Source organism: Oncorhynchus kisutch, linkage group LG19, assembly GCF_002021735.2.
Source record: "Oncorhynchus kisutch isolate 150728-3 linkage group LG19, Okis_V2, whole genome shotgun sequence".
Lineage (NCBI taxonomy): Eukaryota > Metazoa > Chordata > Actinopteri > Salmoniformes > Salmonidae > Oncorhynchus > Oncorhynchus kisutch.
This window is the reverse complement of record NC_034192.2, coordinates 48851732-48857731: the sequence shown is the minus strand read 5'-3', so window position 1 is coordinate 48857731 and position 6000 is coordinate 48851732.

The following is a 6000-nucleotide window of genomic DNA, read 5'->3' as shown; positions in this document are numbered from 1 at the left end:
GTTACAGCTCCCGAGTGGCGCAGTGGTCTAAGGCACTGCATCTCAGTTCTAGAGACAGACCCTGGTTTGATTCCAGACTATATCATAGCCGGCTGTGATTGGGAGTCCCATAGGGTGGCACACAATTGGCCCAGCGTCGTCCTGGTTAGGATTTGGCCGGGGTAAGCCGTCATTATAAATAAGAATTTGTTCTTAACTGACTTGCCTAGTTAAATAAAAAAAGAGAGGGCAGTACAAACAGACTTTTGTAAGAACCCAGGTAAAGGGGGGAAACTATCTTGTTGGCTGTCAGGTCATGAAGTATCAGTATCTATCACATTTCAGGAGAAGACCCAGATGCAGACAGTGTCAAAGTAATATAAGTTTATTACTAGAACAGGGGGCTGGCAAATTAACAGGTCAAGGGCAGGCAGAGGTCAGTAATCCAGGTTGGTGTGACAAGGTACAAAACGGCAGGCAGGCTCATGGTCAGGGCAGGCAGAATGGTCAAAACCGGGAAAACTGGAACTAGAAAAAGACAGGAGCAACGGAAAACTGCTGGTAGGCTTGACAAACAAAACAAACTGGCAACAGACAAACAGAGAACACAGGTATAAATATACGGTGGATAATGTTGAAGATGGGCGACATCTGGAGGGGGGTGGAGACAAGCTCTGTCTTTCGCTGCATACTTTAGTTGGAGACTGCCGTCGTTTGTTTGTGGTGACGAAGGGCCAGCGAAATTGCCAGCGATTGGATCTTCTAACCATTAAGAGTATCAAAGTCAATTAATTTTCCAACCGCCGCTTTACCCACGTGTGTTCTAGCTCTGACTCAACCCATTGGTTTTTGGACCAGTCAGACAGCCCCAAATGTGTTTGCATCTGGATTTAATGACTATGGTTTGCATTTGGTAAAGGGTCGGGAAGGTACTCCGAACCAGACTCATTGCGGAGAAGAACGTACAGTGCCTTGCGAAAGTATTCGGCCCCCTTGAACTTTGTGACCTTTTGCCACATTTCAGGCTTCAAACATAAAGATAAAAAACTGTATTTTTTTGTGAAGAATCAACAACAAGTGGGACACAATCATGAAGTGGAACGACATTTATTGGATATTTCAAACTTTTTTAACAAATCAAAAACTGAAGAATTGGGCGTGCAAAATTATTCAGCCCCTTTACTTTCAGTGCAGCAAATTCTCTCCAGAAGTTCAGTGAGGATCTCTGAATGATCCAATGTTGACCTAAATAACTAATGATGATAAATACAATCCACCTGTGTGTAATCAAGTCTCCGTATATATGCACCTGCACTGTGATAGTCTCAGAGGTCCGTTAAAAGCGCAGAGAGCATCATGAAGAACAAGGAACACACCAGGCAGGTCCGAGATACTGTTGTGAAGAAGTTTAAAGCCGGATTTGGATACAAAAAGATTTCCCAAGCTTTAAACATCCCAAGGAGCACTGTGCAAGCGATAATATTGAAATGGAAGGAGTATCAGACCACTGCAAATCTACCAAGACCTGGCCGTCCCTCTAAACTTTCAGCTCATACAAGGAGAAGACTGATCAGAGATGCAGCCAAGAGGCCCATGATCACTCTGGATGAACTGCAGAGATCTACAGCTGAGGTGGGAGACTCTGTCCATAGGACAACAATCAGTCATATATTGCACAAATCTGGCCTTTATGGAAGAGTGGCAAGAAGAAAGCCATTTCTTAAAGATATCCATAAAAAGTGTTGTTTAAAGTTTGCCACAAGCCACCTGGGAGACACACCAAACATGTGGAAGAAGGTGCTCTGGTCAGATGAAACCAAAATTGAACTTTTTGGCAACAATGCAAAACGTTATGTTTGGCGTGAAAGCAACACAGCTCATCACCCTGAACACACCATCCCCACTGTCAAACATGGTGGTAGCAGCATCATGGTTTGGGCCTGCTTTTCTTCAGCAGGGACAGGGAAGATGGTTAAAATTGATGGGAAGATGGATGGAGCCAAATACAGGACCATTCTGGAAGAAAACCTGATGGAGTCTGCAAAAGACCTGAGACTGGGACGGAGATTTGTCTTCCAACAAGACAATGATCCAAAACATAAAGCAAAATCTACAATGGAATGGTTCAAAAATAAACATATCCAGGTGTTAGAATGGCCAAGTCAAAGTCCAGACCTGAATCCAATCGAGAATCTGTGGAAAGAACTGAAAACTGCTGTTCACAAATGCTCTCCATCCAACCTCACTGAGCTCGAGCTGTTTTGCAAGGAGGAATGGGAAAAAATGTCAGTCTCTCGATGTGCAAAACTGATAGAGACATACCCCAAGCGACTTACCGCTGTAATCGCAGCAAAAGGTGGCGCTACAAAGTATTAATTTAAGGGGGCTGAATAATTTTGCACGCCCAGTTTTTCAGTTTTTGATTTGTTAAAAAAGTTTGAAATATCCAATAAATGTCGTTCCACTTCATGCTTGTGTCCCACTTGTTGTTGATTGTTCACAAAAAAATACAGTTTTATATCTTTATGTTTGAAGCCTGAAATGTGGCAAAAGGTCGCAAAGTTCAAGGGGGCCGAATACTTTCGCAAGGCACTGTAGCTTTTAGCCAGAGCAAGGAATGTGGGTAGCCAGGCAAAGTACTTTATGCCAGTGCTTATACAATTCTGTATATATAACTGGGGCAGCAGCACACACTGGTAGCCTACTCTAATGTTTCATTTATTTAGGTAACCACATTACTATGTATTACTACACTGACATTTGTCAGTATGATGTAACAACACTTCAATACAGTGAGCCAGTCATGTCGCAAAGGATTAAATGACAGTCTTTATCACTGTTTCATAAACTTACATTCATATGAGATGGAATGGAAAGACTTAGCCATAGACAACTCGTCAAATAAACAATTATCATACTTATTCATGGAATAGGAACTCCTACATTATTTTCGATTTCAGCATCATCATCATCAAGCAGTAGCGGTGAAAGGGTAAATCACTGAGTCAAGCCAGTAGAAAATCGATATTACAACCTGTTGTAATAATTGCATTGTTTGCTCTATTACCCATTTGTTCATATGCCAGCGTAATATACAATAGGTGTATCTCACTGATCATCCCTAAAGCCAACACCTCATTTGGCCGCCTTTCGTTCCAGTACTCTGCTGCCTGTGACTGGAACGAATTGCAAAAATCGCTGAAGTTGGAGACTTTTATCTCCCTCACCAACTTCAAACATCAGCTATCTGAGCAGCTAACCGATCGCTGCAGCTGTACATAGTCTATTGGTAAATAGCCCACCCATTTTCACCTACCTCATCCCCATACTGTTTTTATTTATTTACTTTTCTGCTCTTTTGCACACCAATATCTCTACATCTGATCATTTATCACTCCAGTGTTAATCTGCAAAATTGTAATTATTCGCCTACCTCCTCATGCCTTTTGCACACATTGTATATAGACTCCCCCTTTTTTTTCTACTGTGTTATTGACTTGTTAATTGTTTACTCCATGTGTAACTCTGTGTTGTCTGTTCACACTGCTATGCTTTATCTTGGCCAGGTCGCAGTTGCAAATGAGAACTTGTTCTCAACTAGCCTACTTGGTTAAATAAAGGTGAAATAAAATTTAAAAAAATAAAAAATAAGGCAGTGACATCAAAAATTCAAGTCACACAGTGGTGGAATAAATTCAACTGCACATATGTCACAAAACCGGAGAGCAACATCTGTCTGGTGAAGTCCACAAAGCAAATATTGCATGCATCAAACAGTTATATGACATGCAGCATGGTCAAGCAAGTTCATGTTTTTGACAGTTTACTAAACAACTACTGATTTACAACTACAGAGTTACCGCAAGTCAGCACAAAGACAACAGGAGCACTGCCTCCCCTATTTCAGCACCATTTCAACATAAACATTTCAACATCATCAAATCAACAAGACTATATATCCTTAGTGAATTACACTGAAAACACACTTAAAGATAACAAAAACAATTGTCCAATCAATGTTGCTAAATATTATGTGGCTGTCCATGGTACTGATTTCTGTCTGTCTGTGTGTGGGTGCGTTTGCCTGCAAGTAAAAAAACAACAGATTGGATTCACACTGGATGTAGACTAGTTGAACACCAATGCCATCCTCCTCTCTTTCATGTTGGCAAAACGCTCTATAGTTCTGTCATACAGTACGCTTGTAGTTTTTGTTGTCATAGGCTTGCAAGCATTTTAGCTAGGTAGCCTAACTTCCTTTTATGGGCAACAATGAACCAGCTAAGTTAGCTAGCTAGTTAATGTGAGCCTAAAAGGGATAAGCTACATCTAGGCAACATATTGAACTTCAATTGTCTCAGGCCAGTGGCACAACATATTCATTTATGGTTAGATCAGAATCGCTGTCATAATCATTGGCCTGAACAGAGAATTAAGTCAAAACCATAATACCAAATCCCCATCTCCATCCATGGCTTAGGAAAAGGCTAACTTTAGCAAGCTAGCTACTGCAGGACACAAGTAGACCAGAAACTAAAATTACATTTAGCTTAGGATGTGATTTGATTGGTGTGAAGCCAAATCCAAACTGGCCTCCCCAGGAGGGCGTTTTTCTGCACCAGGATAACCCACAGTGGAGGTCAGACGAAGAGGAGTAAGGATCGGACCAAGATACAGCGTGGTAAGTGTCCATAATGTTTTTAATAAAGACAAATGAACACTCGAACAAAAACAATAACGTGAAATCTACAAAAACCGAAACAGTACCGTGTGGCGACAAACACACACACGGAAACAAACACCCACAACTCAAAAGTGAAACCCAGGCTACCTAAGTATGATTCTCAATCAGAGACAACTAACGACACCTGCCTCTGATTGAGAACCATACTAGGCTGAACTCAAGACCCCAACATAGAAAAACACACATAGACAGCCCACCCCAACTCGCGCCCTGACCATACTAAATAAAGACAAAACAAAGGAAATAAAGGTCAGAACGTGACAGATAGGCTAATTATTTTATACTTGTTGTATCAACAAATGCTTGCTGGCATCACTCAATCAAATGCTACAGCCGCATCATATCACACTATTTTGTCCAGACAGCATCAGATACATGGGCTACACATACTGAGACAGAGGAGCGCTGTTTCCCTCGCTCTGATGATTTCTCTGGTGAAATTCAGCCACAAATTCACTGAAAATTTTGAAAACCCAGAGACGAAAGAGGAATTATTTAAGAATTTGTATTTTATTTATTGGTCAAATATTTTGGGAAGCCTGGCTTCTATTGGCATCCATGAATACACACCAACTGTCATCAATACAGACTAAATTCCAGACAGCTGTAATGAGTTTCTGGCCACAGTGGGGGTTTGGACTAACCCATTCATTGATGCTAACTACCTTTAGCGCCTATTGACGATAGTATCTTCTGGTCGGGGGAGTTTTGTTAAAACACAACCATTGCGGTACGGTTTAGGAAACATAAGGAAGACATCTTTCAAATCAGCGAGAAATAATAAAAAAAAGTTTTTAAAAAATGACAACACCTTTATAGGGCTAGGGTTCCCACACGGCCATATCTCCATGTTACATCGCTTGTTTATGGAAGGCATGGGCGGCCACCTGTGCTAATTAGCTATCTAGCGTGCCCTGAACACCTGTATGTAAACATAACTGGGGAAGAAGTGTAGTTTAGTCTGATGGTGGAACACATAGCTTGTGGATCTTGTTAGAGTTGCGTCAATTCGAATCTGGTATCAGGATAAATATGACAATGAGTCACCGATTGTATACTATGTCTTTTTTATTAGCTAAGCAATAAGTGGTAAATGCAATTTTCGTATATACGGGCTCTCTGTCCCACCTCGCAGGGCAAAACAGAGAACTGACTGGTTCTTGACAAAGATATTATAAATATACTCTGACAGAAAAAGTTCCTGCTTCCGAGCCGGCCTGTCAGAGTAGAGACTGGGCATGGTTTAGACTCACCCAGCCTATCGTTGATTGTTGTCG